The 19064-nt window shown below is 40.3% G+C and overlaps 1 long non-coding RNA gene across 1 annotated transcript in view; it reads left to right on the forward strand.

Moving 5' to 3' along the window:
- Nucleotides 1-4029: 4029 nt before the first annotated feature.
- The window catches only part of LOC128832856 (uncharacterized), a 29833-nt gene continuing 14798 nt past the window's right edge, over nucleotides 4030-19064 (forward strand). Inside the window, exons 1-2 of the long non-coding RNA XR_008444072.1 lie at nucleotides 4030-4112; nucleotides 4994-5161. This is a non-coding gene — a long non-coding RNA (uncharacterized LOC128832856). The remainder of the gene's footprint in view (nucleotides 4113-4993; nucleotides 5162-19064) is intronic.

Below are 19064 nucleotides of genomic sequence, written 5' to 3' on the forward strand. Positions count from 1 at the left end.
AAAAAAATATAGCACGAAGAAGGCAGCCCAGAGTGATTGGATGCTGGCTGCCTGGGAGTTAGCTTTTTCAAAGCAGAGCTATGCAGGTCACATCTATCACGATGAGCTGTTCTTAAAGCATCTGAAGTTTTTGTTTAAACTGTTTTGGATTGCCATAGAGAATCTCTGTGTGTTCTTTTTTTAAAGCTATTTCATGTGATCTGACCAATGAGTTTATTTTGTTGAATAAGCAAAATTTGAAGAAGTAAAATAGGAAAAATTGACATTTAAATATTTAATGTAATTACAAAGCTTTAAAAAGATTAAAATTATACAGGAAATTTAGAATAGCAAAAATATTTATTTGCCTCCCTCTCCCCCAAATTTCACATGGTGCTTATCATTTTAGATTATTTTCACTGTAAACTCTTTAGGGCATGTAATCTGTCTCACTAGGTGTTTCTACCGTGCCTAGCACAACAGGGCTGTAATCTCAGTTGTGGCATAATACAATAATAGATGCTGTAATACAAACAATAACAGTTTGTAAGATAGTTGGGGCAGAGATCATGATGTCTGTCTCTCTTCATATAGTATGGATCGTGACACAACCCTGATCTTCAGCTGGAATACTGGGTGCTATGATAATGATTTAGAAATTAAATAATACATGTTGGAATTTAATGATCGCCTGAGAAGATAGAAAAGATAGGTACCACCACCCTCAGAAAACTGCTTGTGTTTGGGGAGCTGACTGTCGCAGAGCAGTAAATTTTCCTTGAAGAGCATGTCTCATTGCAGCTATGCTGAGCTAGGAAAGGCCCCCACAATTAACCGATCACAGATTGCAGAATAGGTTAAGTAAGGAAACATTGGTGAACTAGCTTTGTACTTCAAAACCATTGCCAGTCTGTCAGTTACGGTGCATCATGCATCAAAACCCCAGGGGTCACACACATTCTGCTCAGTTGTCACATGTTGGCAGGCTGGAGAAGTACTGTTATTCTCTGAGGTCTAAATACTGTGGAGGGAGTCCCTCCTATCTCCTGAGCCACGTGATCTGTTGTCCCTGACACGTGTGTTTGAGGGCTCCTTGTGCCAGCCCTATCAGAGCCTGTGCAAGGACCAGGGACCTAATGTACTGTATATGTCTGTGCATAGAATTTCACCAAATCACAAACCATAGAAAAACAAAATGAAAGATTAATGTTACAACTTGAAAAGTGCTGAAAGAGTGACTCAGTGAGTTCTTTCCTGCGCACTTCAAGCCAGGGGCTATGGAAAACGTCCTATTTTTAGCATTAATGCCTTTTTATTGAGTGCTGCATGTCGTTTAATTTAAAAAAGCCACCCACAAATGATTAAGGAAAATAAGTGAAGAGAAAAGGCCCCATTTATTTCCAATATGATGAAAATGACTCTAAAATAAAGGCCTACATGAGCACTGGTGATTGCTGTCTTTCAAATGAGACCTAAAACCAAGGTCCTGAGTACTTGTGGCTATTAACTATCCCATGCATTTTTGCAGAATGTAGGGGTGTTTCAGCCTGGCATTCTGGCCAAATTCCAGTTTGGGTAATTACATTTCATGTTACCCAAATTCTCCCTGCGGTTACAGCTGGAATACAGCATTCTCTTTTGTTTTCTCTCTCAAGCTGTTGTATAGTGTTGCTGTGTGCTGTTAAACAGCTGCTGAGTTCTACCTTGCAGGTGGTTGCATATCAGCGGTGAAAGAAGTGATCCTTGTGTATAGTTTGCATACCACTTTATAAAGTGCTTTTGGATTCTTTGTGACAAATGGTCCTGTGTAAATGTGGGACTATTACCATTTAAAGTAACTTCTATCACTTACCTGAAGGGAAAAATACTACTCTTGGACTCTGTCCTGTATACAGAACAGGTATTTAAGAGGTGTAGGAAGAACCAGCCTGTAACGTTGTAGGTGATCATTTAAAGTATATCAGTACTGTACCTTTAAAAACTGACTACCTATATGAGTCCTGTAAATCAAGAGTATAATTAAGCAGGCACCTTTACTCCATTGCAACAATGAGTATTAAATGAGGATTTCCCCATTTTACTGCTTCTCCCATAATACTCTCAGTGTTTTTCTTCACCATTCCTGTCCCTTACAGATGGACTGCCCTTCCTGAGCTGGGCCACAAAGCCACTGCTCTCTCCTCATTTGAATTCCCCTTTTTGACCCATTCATACTGTGGTGCCTTCAGGAAATGAGCCAACAACAACATTTTTTGACTTTTATTTTTATTTATATAAACAAAATTCATTACTGTACTGTGCAGGTCACTATCCTAGCTGAGTAAACATTAAATTTTCTTATTGTCCCACTGTCCTTGCTCGGTGACACTTGTCTGTTTTGTTGTCTTCCTTAATTTAATTGTGGAGACAAGGTGGGTGAATAATATCTTTTATTGGACCAATGTCTGCTGGTGAAGGAGACAAGATTTTGAGCTACACAGAGCTCTTCATCAGCACCTCTGTAGCTCAAAAGCTTGTCTGTTTCACCAACAGAAGTTGGTCCAATTAAAGATATTATCTCATCCATTGTCTCTCTCTAATATTGTCGGACCAACACAGCTACAACAACACTGCAAACAACAACGGAAGGTATTTAATTTAATTGTGTCATGTCCGAAACTAGATTGTTGGGACCTTGCATCCAGTCATTTTACCAGTAGTGTGAGAACACGATGAGGCATTTAATATATATGTATATATATATTATATATATATATTTTGGTTAAAAGTGAACTCTCGCTACTGTGTTTTCTTAATATGCTGTGAACACAGCATTCCAAAAGCCACCAGACTTAATGTGACCATATTTTCAAAACTATAAAATAGGAAAACTATTTTGGTGAGGTTTTTTTAAGGTTGTGAAATAGTCCTATGAAAGTACACATAAAAAGGCGTGCCAATGTTGCTTTTGCCAGGTTTTGATTCAACAGGTAAGTTTCTTAGAGTGGGGGATTTTTTTTCCAGTAATGGAATGTTCCCGAAGAGTGTACCATGGAACACTGAACAAGAGTTGTTAACATTCTCTTTGAACAAAAGAAGAGCACTAATGGCATCTATACTCATTCAGCTTTTCTGTTCACTCCAAACACCATTCAACATGCTGAACACTCATTCCACTGAGTGACTTGTTCCTGGTAAGTCCAGAGCATGTTCTATTTGGTATAGCGAGATGACTTGAGCAAACGTTGCACTTACGAAAGAAGAAACAACATTTTGATTGATGAAATGAAAAACTAGAACATTGCAGGTGTCCTGAAAAGTTCCTGGGACATCAGAACCTCAAATGTAAAACCAGGATGATCCCAGTAAAACCATGACACAAGGTTACTTTAACCATGGTTGTATTCAGTTCTGGTTAATGGTAGTCTCCAACAGAAGGAAGGCTTACATCTCAGGCATCCACTATGAACAACACAGAAACAGAGTAAGAATTGTGGTATACATCTTTATATAGCGAATTTATAGAAGAATAGTCCTAAGCCTTCTGGGGATATGTTGAAATGTCTGACTTAAATGAATTTGTTACATTTAGCAGACAGCAGAGGATGGAAGCACAACAATTTTTATTGATTCTACATGTACTTTTCTGTCGTGCTTGGCAAAAGTGATGGCACAAAATCAAACAAACAATCTTATACACAGACAGCAGAGCAAGCAAAATAAAATTAACCTCCTGTCCTCTTTTATTTTTAAAAGCTGGACCTTCTGTGCCTCATGTTGCTTTGCTGTAGTGCCTATGAAGTTCAGTAACATGGATGCACCATATGAAACCGATGTCCTGGGAAAGGTTTATTTTATTTAGATGCAGTGACTCTATGTTCTGTATCAGAAGTTCAGCTCTTTCTTTTCTAAATTACAAAAATGTTTTCTTCTCCAAGCAACATCTGTTATTTAGCAACATGCAAATTTCCATAAATAATCCCAGATTTTTGGTGAGCAAAGCTATAAACAACTGTTCCACGTGAAGAAATGCAAGGCCCCCAATTCAGCCGCCTGTCTGCATGAGGAGGGACAGCTGCAACCAAGCAAGGGGGGAGTGCCACCTCTGCAACTTGTGCCCCCTTACCTTAGTCTCCACAGAAGATTCTTTGGGGGTGTGTATATTCTGTGATATTTTGCTCTCGGGCAGGACATAAGTATCAGTTGGGTTTCTCCTATTCCCTCCTGAAAGTTCCCAAGGCAGTCAGTTGCCCTGGGTAGCAGAGTGAAGGTATGGGACATATGGGTGGAAGTCCCTTTCCCATTCCCCCTTGTGGATCACCCCAGAACTGTGAGGTCAGGGTGTAGAGTCCTCCTCTTGTCTTGCCGTGGGACAAACCACACACCCTGTTTGGCAATAAGAATAGGAAATGTGTTTAAACACAGTGAGATTCCTTTATAGGTTATTCCTGCAGTCAAGGTCCTACATCATACGAGAGGAGGGTTTTTTAAAGCATCTTTGATTTGCAGGTGGTTTAAAAAATTGTCGTGCAACAAAGAAAGATTGGTAAAGAAATAAACAGCAACGTGTGTAGTGCCTCCAGGATCTCTAGCCCATATATCCTGCAAAATTCCCCCCTCTGGTCTAGGCTCCCTGCTGTAAAGATGCCTTTAGCATATGAATATAAATCTCTAAAAACAATTTCCTTTTTAATAGTTTTGTTTGTTCCCCTTGCCAACATATTTTCTGGCAGACTGTGGTGGCTGTCCCCTTAAACAATAGAAAATGACAAACAAAACCATGCCTTCAGCTAGTTTTATTTTTTTTATTTTTTTAAAAAATTCCGGAAACTTAAATTTCCTTAATGGTGCTCTAAACAAAGGCACTAGCCTTTCTGCAGAAGCTGTTTAACAAAGGCTGCACTTTGATATCGCTGCTTAAAAAGTTCTAGCATGAGAGAGAATTAATCTAGCTGGCCTGTGCTGCTGTTCAAACCAAAGTGAATATTTCCTTATCACTCTCCCCATCTTTATTTTTTTCTCCTTCCCTTGGCAGATAGCTGATGGCTCTAGATTCCCTTTCTGCACTCAGGGGATCCTGTGAAAAAGTCGTTTTTGGAGCTTAACCTCAATGCCGTTCCCTGGTTCTTCAGTGAATCCGTTCCTTGTATACGGCTGCCTCAGTGCTCTACTCCTCTAGGGCCCAATCCTGCTCCTGGCCAATGTGAGTTTTGCCACTTACTTCATTGGGCTTAAGAATATCGCTGTGATTAGCCAGGGCTGTGATCTTTACTCTGCCAGACCAACAGCCTGACATTGAAGATCCTGCTCGATAATTCTGTGGAAGAGAAATCCAGAGCAAATACCCTCAAAATACTTTTAGCTTTTGTACAGCCTGACAGCAGACACTGGGCCATCTGAGAGTGATTGCATTTTAAAGGTTAAACTCTTTAATTAGAAAACAGACTTTTCCACTGTAAGCTGATGGAGGATCCTCCGATTTTCATTTCTGCTGGCTAAAAGGGAGCTGGGTCAGTGACTTTAAACAATTGATCCTGGGACCTTCTGGTTATTTCCAATCCCAGGTGGCCCCCTCCTGAGTAGATTTTGAACGCTTAGGGAAATGAATAGCTCAGACTTGAGCTCTGCTGCTCAATTCTGTTTGTTTTTATTGTTACACCTTCCTCCGTGTGTCGAGATTGTACGCCCTCAGGGGCAAGGTCTGTGTTCTTAGCTACTTCTCTCTGCAGTGCCCAGCGCAATGGGCCCCGATCTCTGGGGTTTCTAGCATGTCATTAAAAGAATAGTAATAATTTGACTCTGCTGCAGTTTGCCTTGCCAGGCAAAGAAAATGGTAGATGTAAATCTACTGAACTATAAAAAGGAAATAAATGCCATCATTTAATACACACTAACTTTTATACAGAAAGGGTCACATTCTTGTAGCTTTGCCTTCATTAGGGCTTTCTTTCTCCACCTTCAAAATGGAGAATATAATTGTATCCCTGAAATGTAGGTCACTTTGAATTCAAAGCATCCGACTACACCCACTACTTACCTACATAGGTGTCCAAGAGACAATAACTGCAAGGACAAAGAGAGGCATGCTTTGGATAATGTGGCTCTAAAATCTTTAGAATATATTGTCAATTTTTAACAGCGGTTTTGTGAAGATAAAACCAGAAAGTCCATCCAATGGAATAATGAATTCTGGGTTCTGTTTCCAGGTCTGCTACCGACTCACTGTGCACATAGAGGCCTCCGATCAGGTGGGAGTGAGACCGTGGTCTCCTGATTTCCAGTCTAGTGGCTTGTCCGCTAGGCCCTGTTGCCTCTCTAAACATTTCTCTCTGTGTACAAGAGTTTGTTTTTTTTTCATAGCAATGTTTTGGTTTTGGTGATGGAGAATGAATGAGTCATCATGAACTGGGCTGATTCTAAGTTGAACTCTTCAGCTCCTCCAAAATGCAGGAGTCCATGTTCGGCAACCACAGCTGACAAAAACACTATTGCCAGTGGTTAAGTGGGTTGGACAGCGAGATAAGCACTATAAATATATCTATTACCTTATGTGAGACATTCAGCAGTGTCTCCTGCCTTTCCACAGAGAGACACAAAAACCCTCCTTCCATTTCAGTTTTAATTTTCACAAAGTAGTAATTTGTTAAAATTATTATTTCTTTGACGAACCCGACATATTGATAGAAATAATACTATTGTAAACAAAGGCTGCTTTCCTTTTTTGCTTAGTTGGTGTTCCTCCCTTCACCCCAAAAAATGAAAATGTTATTCATGAGAAAGGTTAGTCATTTTCTGCAGCATTGGTAGGCCAAATCTGTGGATGCTATCAGCTGCTGGCATATCTGGGTATCCCATTTAACCTTCCAGCTAGAATTCAAGACCTTAACTTATTAAACCCTAAATGGCATTGGACCTCATTACCTAAGAGAATTCCCTCTCTTGCTGTGCCAGGCTGACACAGTGGAGATCAGGAGTGGTGATGTCCACTGGATGGAAATGACAAGGGGCTGCTGGTAGAGTGCTTTGTTTGGAATCCTCAGTTTTGGCTCTTTATTTCCCCCACCCCTTGATTTGCCAGAGCGGGATTTGTTAACCTTCCAGGCAAGCTTCCAAGTCCATCTTTTCTATTTCTTTTCTCAGGCTATTGAGGAGAAAACTGGCCAAGTTCATTTCTGTGAGCTTTGGATCAGGCCCCTTGGCCAGAATTTTCAACCTTGGGTGCCTAAAGCTGCTTGATTTTCTGAGGTGATGCCAATTGTGATTGCTTATCAGCTCTAGAAAGAATGGGCCATTTTTGTTTCAGTTCCTAAATATGGGTTTAGGTGCCTGATGTTAGGCACTTAAGTTTGAATATATTGACCAATTTCATCAGAGAAATACTGCATCTATTGGCAACAAAGTGTGCTCCTCTGTAGGGATCCCAAGTTCAGGAGTTGTTTCAGGAAGATTCTTGGTCAGTTAAGTATATCTGTTTAAAAAAAAAAAAAGTCATTGAAGGCAATGCTGGTGGTAAGTTTTGTTGCTAAGAATTTAAGTGTCACTGCCCATCTGTGTATCACGAAATGTTTTAGGGTGCTTAGATTCTGCGAGAGTATGGTGGCTGTCCTATCTGCTGAAAGATAAATTCTGGCATCCCCACAGGAACAGGTTTCATGTTTGTTTTATTAGCAGAGCTGTAACAGCTAACAGCTTATGCACTCTAACAATTTTAGCATTAATCTGTCTCCACTACCAACAGTGTTGGGGCTCTCTGATTACAACCGTATGGAACTCTTAATGAGACAGCAATTACCAGTGCTGTTAGCAGATATATGGACTGGAACTGGTGTCAGTGGAAGGATACCCACAGCGATGGTAGCTGTCTTGCACATACAAACAAGGAGCACAAAATCCAAAGGGAAGGAACTGATTCTGAATTAAATAATGCAAGATGGTGTATATGCTGTTCCCTTGGGCACAGCAAAGCTGGTATCACTGTGAATGTTCTGTGGATAAGGGCTGGACACTACAGGGAAATGGGTACACTTATTGTTAACAGGCAAGGCAAAGTAAGGCCTGAGATAACCCAGAGGAGATTATTTGGGTAGCTAACAGGCTAGTGGTACCAGGGAATTGACACCCAGTTAAGCACAAGCACTTCTCCCTCTCATTGGAGGTAAGGGGACTAGGGGGGTAAAAAGGTGTCTGACACTCTTGGGTACCCAGAGAAACATTACACAAGCCTTTGAACTTTAGGAAACTTACCCAATCCAACCTTCCGCACTTATTAGTTTCACTCATCACTGTTCAGAAGCTGTGGCGAGGTAAGGAAGCCATTTGTTTTTATCGTCTAGCTACTGCATACATGAACAGTCTCTTCGTGTACAGCTAGTATACTGCAAAATGATTGGAGGTTTGTGCCTCTCATTCAGCCTAGTATGTTCAAAATGGCTTAAACACGTCACTGTGTCTGTGGTTTGGGATTTATTGTACAATGAAATTGCAAAAGAAAAAGTTATGTGGGTGTAAAAGCAATGGGACTGAATGGCGCCTTGCCAACCCCGGTTAATCTAGGCAGCAGGAGGTTGAGACGTAGTGACAACTGCAGGACTGAAGACAGGAGAGGTACTGTGCTGCCTGCACTGATGTAACATGGCTTTGGTTAAGTGCTGATCAATATTGCTGACATGACTCTTAAACACAACTGGCAGCAATCCAGAGGAGCAAAAAGAGGAATTCATGATAGTACAGCATAATTAGCAAGGGGCATTTTTTCTTAATTTTTATTTATTTTGTTTCTAATATTCTGTTAATGTAATAAAACTGTAGTTGTGGTGGTGAGGGTGAGAGAGTGCCCAAACTCTGCTACAAATACTATATATATATAAAATTCTATGCCATGCATGCATGGCTCCTAGCTATTACTCCCCTGAAAAACATACAGATGCTTGGTTTCGTATTCTGTTGCAATGCTGTGCTAAGGACTTCTTTCCTGAGCTCTTTCCAAGACACTCTCACAAAAAAACTCCCCAAACAAACAAAACAACAACAACAAAATCCTATGGAGTTGGAGTTGAGGGTACATATTGGCTATTTCTGGTTAAATATATTTACAGGGATGTGGCAATTATCCCAAATACCAAGTGTTATAAACCCAGAAAATTCAAGAATAAGGTGAACCTTAAAATGAATCCAAACATATTAAGGCATCAAATGCACAGTTAGGGCACTCTCATAACCTTAACTCTGCTCTTTACTGGCATCATGCAATAACCATATGATTAGGAATAAGGAATTTTAGGGTCTATGATCCAAGATTAGTTTGACTTTATTTTTAAAGAAACATTTGATCCTCTCTCCCCCACGGTGTCAGCAGTAAATCCTGCTAAAAATCAATGGATTTGTGCCTCTTTAATCCAAGATTGAATTTGACCCACAGGTCAGATTCTCCTTGGTGTAAATTAGGGTAGCTTCATTGATGTCAACTGAGAAAATATTTAGAAATAAGGTTGCATGAGGTGCTGCATAATTTGCCACGAAGGAGGACTTACAAAACTCTTTGTTCACCATAATACACACTTAATGATTTTAAGGCTCCCCGGGGCCATCTGTCCTTTTCTGAAATGAGGACCCGATTTTAGATATCCTAAACTATTGCTACTCTGAGAGCACCTAACTCACATCTTGTATTTCCCTCCTGCTCAATGGCAAACTGTACCTGATGTTTGGACTCATTTCAAGGTTTGCTCAGCAGGAAAAATAGTTGCATAATAAATTCCATGTGCTTAAATATGGTGTTACTCCAACAATTTAACTGATCACAAGAGGGGCAGGTGGTCAGTAAAGGTATGGAAGTTCATTTAAATATGGGACAAGGAGACTCCAAAATCATACCACCCTTTTGCCTTTCAGGGAAGAATGGCCAGAAGTATGGAATCCATTGGGTGCTGTGAGGCTTGAAGGATTTTTTTCAGAGATGTACACTTTGCTTTCTAGAGTGAGGTTCTGATTTGCCTTTCACTTATGATGCTTTAACACGGGTGTAACTGCACTGCACCAGAATCTCAGTTGTGTTCTGTCTGCTTTGCACAGCACCGCCAGTGTTTACATTGGCAACAAAAACTTACTAAGTGGCCCAGGGAGGATCAACCCAGTGCAAGTATGATCCTGAGATGTAGGGGTGTGTAACGTGCATAATCTCCTTGTTATAAAAGAGAAGGGGGAGAAGTGATTACCACAAAACTACCTTGGGGTAGCTCTTCAGTGTACTGTGGCTATTGCAGGCAAGTGTAATTGGAGGAAGGCATGAATGGCATTGTACCAGTACAGAGCAGCACAAGTCAGACTGTACACAAGCTCTGCATATCACCCCCTAATTTCCACTCTCTGTGTTGTCTGAGTACCCAAGGATCTGGTCTGTTTAAACTGATGAAGATCCTCTTGATTTACACTAATGCAAATGAGATCAGAAGCAGGCCCCATGGCTTTTGTGTTACAAATACATTTGTTTCCTAAATAGGAATTGTAAAAGCAATTGTTTATTCTGTCATATGAATATTTCAAGTGGGCTAATGGCTCAGAATTAAGAGGTTGTATCATACATTAGAAACCACTAAGTTTAAACATTGTATAAACCCTGAAAATAAATAGAAGAATACCAGTATGTTGAAAACCTTTAAGTAAGAGTGGATTTTAAGGGTAAGGGACCAAATTAATTTGCTGTAACTCATTGAAGCCAAGGAATCTAATCTAATATGTCTGTGCTTAAAAGTATGTTTCTTCACAACTTCAACATTCCCTCTTACTATCAATGAATTTGTTTTTGAGTTCACAAGGTATTGATTTTGTATTTGTAGAACAATAATTGATTCTATTAGATGTTTCGGTTATGTCTATTCTATAACATTGGCCAAATTCTCACCTACACTAGTGAATGCAAGAAGTGCTTATTGACATACCTTCATGATGAATATTCTACTGAAATATATAGACATCCTGAAATGTTACTTACGTTCACAGAGCCAGCAAGAATCCTTGGTATGTGTAACGGCTAGGTATGTGTAAATATCGTACTGTATATGTAGCATACTGTATAATTTCTGAAAAGAGACGGTATAATGCTCAATTGTCTTGGTACCATTAGAATGGACTATTGTCAGCATATGCTCATATCCACCTTATGAAGTAATAAAGTATTTCCTGTCTGTGGTCAAGCAGCCAGCAGCTACACTTTCCCTGAATTTTACCACAAAATCAAGAGCTACAGCAATATCTGGCAAGTATTAATTCTTCTGCACCTTTAAGTGACATTAGAAAAAATGGGCCTAATTTGCCATCATTCTCCACCTTGTGTAGCATTTCTCCTCGTTTACCACAGGGAGGGAGCAGAATCAGACCCACAGCTGGCACTGAATTTGGTGCTGGAGTAAAAGACTCCAATGATACCTTGGCTAACCCAGTCCTTAATACCTGTTTTGTAGATGTTATTTATACACTTTGACACTGTTCTTTCAAATGCCAGGTATCTTTTGGCCCCATCTCTCCCTTTGCTGGAAATAACACAGTTCCCCCCCAAAAATCCCCCCCCCTTCAAATTCTTTGAGCCACAGCAGGGCTAGCAGCCAATTTATTTCTAAGCTCCTCTTGTCTGAGGCTCCATCCAGATGCATCCAGAGAGAGGGTCAATCAAAGCAGACAGTGCTGCGATTGAGCGTTTTTGCTGTTAGCTGTGAAATGGTAGCGTACTCCCAGGAAAATTCTGCAGATCTTTGTCAGGCTGCTTTGATGAGGCCTGCCAAGGCTGCCCAGACAAACTCACTAATGATATGATCATCCGTTGCATTTAGGATGGTACAAAGATCAGAAAGAGATGAACATAAACATTTGGTTGGTAATGTGAGTGGGGGGTAGGTGGGAGAGGGAAAGAGAAGAATTTTGATGGCCTAATTGATCTGTCCCTGTTGATATTCACCTTAGTCGTTTTTTACTGAAACAGATTGCTTAATACTTCAGAGCATTTTCTTGTCTGAGTTCAGCGGTGCCATTAATAGTTCTGTACCTCTACACAAAAGTTGCCTTTAGAATGAAAAGCCTTATCTGCGTGTGCTTAGTAAATAAGGATCATATTTATCAGACCATCACGGTGTATTTGGAGGTCTATACACTCCCAAGTACTATGTACTTTATGTGGATAACTGATTTCTGAACTGTATTTCTTTAAAATACAGCCCATATTTATCAGCTAGTGGAAGCAAGAAGCATCACTGGATTGTCACTCATATATCTATAGCGTAAAGAACAGCCATTGTATTTCTACGCGCTCTCATCATCTGTTATCAGTTACTGTTAACATGCACATTTCAAAAGGCTTTGGTAGTCTCTTTTACTTCTGGGAGCTGGATTTTTTGGTCTTTATCTGCTCTGGACACTAGCTACAAGTTACATTGAATGAAACTTTCATACAAATGACTAGTTAAGTCCTACTCTGTTTTATAACTGCAAGGAAGGCAAAAGAGCCACCAGGCCTCTGCCAATTTGGCCTCAGTGGGAAAAATTCCTTTCTGACCCCCAAAACAGGTGATGAGTCAGTAGAGAAGAAGGACTGAAAGGGTCATGTAGACTGAACTAACCTCTCATAGGTTAACCTGACTTGGGAGGTTAAGCTAAGGCATGTTGTGGAGAATCTCATCTGGACTCATCATGTGTCTGTTTAAATTGGACTGGAAATCTTGTGTGAACAGACTGCCTCATGAGATTTCCAATAGGTCCTGCTTCTGAAAGTGAAAGGTCTGGGAAAAATAAACACAAACTCACAAATATTAGTCTTGTCTCATTGCTCAGGGACTTATATGCAGCATCCCACAAGTATTGGATTGACCTATGTGGTTAAAGGTTTATGTGACCTCCTGATGGCATTATTGTATAAAGATGCAGCAAGAGTATCATCAATATATTTGTGCTACCTTATAGTTCCTGCAAATACAACTCTACCCGATATAACGCGACCCGATATAACATGAATTCAGGTACAACACGGTAAAGCAGTGCTCCAGGGGGGGCGGGACTGCACATTCCGGCAGATCAAAGAAAGTTCGATATAATGCAGTTTCACCTATAACGTGGTAAGATTTTTTGGCTCCCGAGGACAGTGTTATATTGGGGTAGAGGTATAGGGGTTCTGTGCTGAAGGGCAGCCTGCGCAATATTTCCAGCCCCAGTATATGAGATCTCAATCTTGTTCTCAATCCTTGGAAAATAGAAGTATTATTGCTGGGTAGAGGCTCCTGTTACCAAGCTGGTTCTCTTCCTTCGTGTCTCTTCTTGTTGAAGGGACTTGTTTGGAGGTAGGGAATTTTTGTGTCACTACCATATTTGTGTCACTACCATATGTTAACCGTGGTTCTTCAGTGTTTTGTCAGTTGTGTCATATGTATAGACTGTCTTGAACTAATTAAGGGTACAATCTCACAGCATCACAGGCTTTTGTAATCATGCAGATCGATTATTGTATTTCTTTCTTAGCAGATCTTTCAGCAGGGCTCTTCTGTCATCATGTTCAGAATGCGGCATGCATGTTTGCTCACTGGCTTTGAGCAAGCCAGGTCATATGAACACATCCTGCCCTCTATAAAGTGGCAGATTGATATTAAACTAGTGCTGCTGATTTGAGACATGGCTATGTTCTGACACCTCCTCTTTTAGTATTAGTCTGATGGGTATCTTTGCGCAGACACAAACTAGTATTTAAGTAAAAAGAACAGGAGTACTTGTGGCACCTTAGAGACTAACAAATTTATTTGAGCATAAGCTTTCGTGGGCTACAGCCCACTTCATCGGATGCATCCACAGTCCTGTATTAAACCAATGGGTGATCAGACATTTTCTGCAGTGTGAAACCCACTCTCCCTTGAAATCTCTCTCTCTCCCTTTCTCCCAAACTTGTTTTGGTTTGACTGTTGATATCATATTTATTTTTTCCCTTCCTCCTTTCACCTTTCTCTCTTTGGATCCCCTTGCCTATCTATGGCCCCAATTCAGGAAAGTCCTTAAGTCAATCTCCGTTCAAGAAGGACACTTAAGTACCTAAGCATATGTTTACACCTCAGTGAAATCAATGGAACCTAAGCATACACTTAAAGTTAAGCCTATGCTTAAGCATCCTTCCTGAACAGAGATGCTCTTCTGAATAGCGGCCTATATTTGTTCATTTTTTTTGAGGGAGCTCTTTTAGACAAAGCTATAAGCACTTTGGCTGGATGGAGGGGGAGCATATAACTAAAATTACAATTATTTATTATTGGGCCAAACCCTGAGTTCCTACTCAGATTTACTCAGTCCTAACTTGGGCAAACTCCCATTAGTACCGGTTACTATTATTACTGAGAGTAAGGGGGCATGCAGGGCATTCCTGGATTGGTAGATTCCCTACTTTGGTGGGGCAGGGCAAAAGGATTGGGATCTAGATCAGAATTTTATCTCTCTCCCAACTGTATAATGACTTGATCTGTAACCCTCAGTTCAATATCCCTGAATTTTTTGGAAGTGAGGTTTGAAATCCAGTTCTGGATTCAGATCTTAATTTTGTGAGTTGGGCTAATTTTTAGTTATTTCCAATACAACATCCTTGTCTGGGTAAAATAAAGGTTCAGTATGGGAATGAAACCAAATGGGGGGAAAAAACAACAACTAAGGCAACATTTAAGAAGATATTGTCCGTGAGCACTATGGAGAGGAAGCAGAAAGTGCTGTGTCAGTCTGATATGCAGAGGACAAAGTTTATATTTATTGTCTATTCACACTTCAGTCACTTCACATCCCATTGGCCATGTTTTTGCATTTTCAGCTGTGCTGAATTATTGTTCAAGAGTTACAGTTTGACTAAACTTGTTTCACTTGCCCTATCTAGAATCTAAGGCACCAGTACTTGCAGTACCAAAGAATGTAGATGTGCTGCGCCATTCAGACGTGTATGGAAGATTAATGAGACAAAGTATAATTTATTTCCAAAATGATCAATCCTGATCACCAACAGCTTGCAGCGATCTTCAAAGCAGTTAAGCAGGTAGCAAACGATGTGCCCATATCACAACACTCAGAGGATATCAGAAAGCCCATGCCGGACTCCTTCCTAGGTTTTACAGAAGATATTTTTTAGGTGGGAGATAAGAGAGGGTTGTAAAGACTTTATGCAAGACATAACTAAAATGGGGATTTGCCTTCACTTTCAAAATGATATTGGGTCTTATATTTACAGAAAATACTTCATATGGTGTATACTCACTTACCAAAGGTTGATGGATTGAAATTCCTGCTTAGCCTCAGTTCAGTGGTGTTCCCCTGAATGCACTGGAATCTCTTATACTAGAGCATGACCCCATTAAAGCTGAAAATTTTGGCTGGCATTCTCTTAACTGAGCTACAGGGTGGAGAAACAGAGTGCAGCCTTCTTATAGCTTGGCTGCTAGTTCCTCTCCCCGGCACTTCATCTAAAACCCCATTTATTTCAGGATTTGGATATTGTCCAAGACCTTTAGATAGTGTATTGTAATGACCAAATTCTGCCATCCAATGTGTGCAGAGGGCTATGTTGAAACCTAGTTCTACAAAATACTTAAGCAAATGCCTAAATTTAAGTACATGAATAGTTTCACTGAACTCAATGGGACTTCTTGTGCTTGGGTACATTGCTGAATTGGGGCCCTAAACATTTTCTTTTCCAGGATATGGTAGCATTCACAGTTACCACAAAACATGTGCATGCATGCCTTCATAGCAATTCTACTCTAAACACTACTATATACCCGCCACACTTTTACTGTCTATTAATATACAACTTCCAGTTTTGATATGAAATGAAATGTAGTACTGCACATGGAAGGAGGGAAGGGAAAAAGTGCATTAAACATTTTTCAATCTGAGCTTTGCTGCTGCAAATGTTCCACCCCGCAGGCAAATAACTGCTGGTATTGTGGATTCCTAAAACTCTTGAGCACATCCTTAGACGATACTTGTATTGAAGCTAAATAATATGCACAAGTGATAGTCAAGAATCTAGAATGCTGAAGTGCTGCTGCTAAGATTTGTGATTTATTTGTAGAGATTTCTCACCAGTTTTCTAAGCTATTAGTATACCGTATTAGATCCAACTGAATGAAGTAAGCAGGTTGTAGAAAGCAATCAGAATGGCTAATATAGGGACAAATCTGCAGGCAGAAGTTCCATTTGAATCCATACAAGTTTTGCTTAAAGTCTGAATAAGGACAGTCAGATTTGGCCTTATTTTAGTAATTCTGATTGCTTTCTAGACCTGCCCATGTTAATCAGATATCGCAAGTTAGAGAGATTGTTCATAGGCAATGACATTTATGGTATATGTGAAAAGTCAGTAGGAAGTAAATTTATAAATCCCTCACACACCAACTCCAAGGTCTATGTTACGGCACTGAAAGGCACATGCTTGTTAGCTGTGATGGTATGGAGGGGAACCACACCTGGAGAATGGCGGGCAGAATTCTACCTGAGTAGGATACAAAGAGGCAGAATCATAAAGCCTCTAGGGGCTCTGGGGAGCTCACGTAGGACTGGCACCTGTCAAGCTCTTTTATGAGTCTGCAGTACATGTTGTACCCAGCTCTGGCCTTGTACCATCCATCAGGACTGCAGGCGGGTGTGGAGTGGGTCATAGCCGTTAACCAGAACCTCCTCAGGGTGTCTAGCTAGTGCTAAAACCACCTCTTTGCACTCCGTGGGTGAAATTTACTTTTTGCAGAGAGACATGGCGGGAGGGGAGGACACCGCAAAGTCTATGTGACAATCTAGTCCCACTTAAGAATTATTTTGAGGTATCAGGCTGGTGCCCAGGCCTCGTGCTGGCTCTCTGCCATTGTTTTCCCTGAAAAGCATCAGCTTCTTTCTGAGCCTGCTTTGTGTGTGATGCCTTTGAAGCTCTCATGGGGCATGAGGATAAAGCCATGACAAGCTGGCATTTATAAAATTCATTTTCATAAAAGTCTCCTCACTGGCATGTTTTGACTTTAACATTTCAAATCTCCCTGTTAGGGCTGGTATCTTCCATCCAAACTTTTTTTTTTTTTTTTTTTTTGGAAAACTGGATTTTTTGACTAACATTTCTTCCCCCCACACCCCAAGAAATGTCACCTGATGTCTATGGAAAATTTCAGTTTCCTGTCAAGAACCTGAAACCCCTCAAAGTGTGTTTTTTGGTTCGAGCAAAAATTATTTGTTTTTTACTAAGTGAAAATATTCTGAAAACGCCCCCCCCGCCCAAAACCAAACCAACCGAAAAAGACAAAACACCCAAACAAACCCAAAAAAAAAAAATCTCATTTTCTTACCCGCTCTACTATCTGTCTATGCTTTTAATAAGAGACTGATTGTCTGGTTTCCTGGTTGATTTGACAGCTCAGCTAGAGAGTGTTGTTTTGCTTTTGATACACTAGCAGCACTGCTATTATGGGATGTTGTCTTATTAGAGATCTAGTCCCAGTGGAGGCAAATTCCAACTCACTGCTTAATAAGTGACTATACAGAGACTGGAAAAAAACCTTGAACCATGCACTCACAATAAGACACACACACACACATTTTTGTGCGCTTCTTTTTTTTTTTTAAAACAACCTTCTTTTCCACAACAAAACATTAATTTTAATCATTAAAAACTGTCCTTAATATTCCAAGCTTAAAATCTCATTTATTTTTTCCACTGTAACCAAAGCAGTATGGACATCACTCAGTCATCAATAGGTGCTCATTTTAAAACTGTGGGAAAAGTGTGGTGAAACCATGGATCCTAAATATGCTTTTGAGAAAATTAAACATACTGTGTGTGGGACTTCTAAGTTATTTAAAAAAATCTTTAACAAATGATTTGAAAAAATAACCCCAATGTTAAAATAATCTCTCTCACTGTGGTACCCAGGCATACTGCAGTAAGTTTAAAGTGAACCCCTGTCTTCTTAGCAGTCTGCATTCCAATGCATGTAAAAAACAACTAAGGTCACCGAAACATCTGATGTACTTGATTATTACTTCAGTAGGGAGCACAACGGATCAATCTTCAGCTCAAAATTAAGAGAAAAAGACATAGGCCCATATTGTGGGTTTGAAAACATTGACCGTGTTTGGAAGAGGATGCACAGAGGATACACAGCCATGGGAGTCCCTGGGGGAATTGTGACTGACTCAGTCAGCATTCCTCCTGAGTCTATGGGGGTCCAGGTGTGGGGATAGGAGTTCTGACTCTGTTTGAAAGATGCAGTCTTTCTCTACCTATCCTTCAACCCCTTATTGCACTAGGTCTGTTTGATGGCTGGTCAATGAGGGATCAAGAGGGGAAGCACAAGCCTAAGGGAGAAAGTTAGATGCCTTTCTTTCTCTTAAGCAGAGATTTTGCACATTAAAACAAACACACCAAAACGCTTTCTCTAAGTCACTGAGGAGAAGGTAATTGTGATTTCTCGGTTGTTGAGGCCTTTTCCTGTTTTCTTCTACACTACCGTATGTGACATACATTTAGCTGAGCCTCTCGCTTGCTCATGTTTGGGCTGGCACTGAGGCAGGGAGATTTCTAGAAAAAGGACAGTGCTTCTCAGTGCTTCCTAACATGATTAGCGTTGGAGTGAAGTGCACACCGTCTGGGGTGGCTTGGTGGGGAGCAACAGCAATATGGCATTTAGCAGGTGTTGCATAGTTAGAGTAGAATCTAATGAGAATCATAGACACACTTGAAAGCTTTTTAACTCCATACAGGATTTGCAGGAGCTGTTGATAGGAAACAGTAGTGACCCAACTGACAGTTAAAGAGATGAAAGGAAGCCCTTTGGATTAAATAAGATTTAGGAAATAAAAGGATTAGAGCTACACAAAAGCTAGATTTAGGGGTTTATTTAACCAGTGCAGTGTGGCATGATGGGATGTGGGACATCAGAAAAGAGATGAGAGAAAATAAAAAGACAAATGCAGGCGGTAGTAAGGAGGCGAAGAATCAGCACATCATCCTCAAAACCCTTCACAAATCTTCTTATAATTGAAAATGGCACACACGCACATACACAAAGAGAGAGAAGTTTTCATTAGCAATTCTGGCTTCTTCACATAGCAACAAGAAG

The sequence above is a fragment of the Malaclemys terrapin genome, chromosome 2, assembly GCF_027887155.1.
Source record: "Malaclemys terrapin pileata isolate rMalTer1 chromosome 2, rMalTer1.hap1, whole genome shotgun sequence".
Classification (NCBI taxonomy): Eukaryota; Metazoa; Chordata; order Testudines; family Emydidae; genus Malaclemys; species Malaclemys terrapin.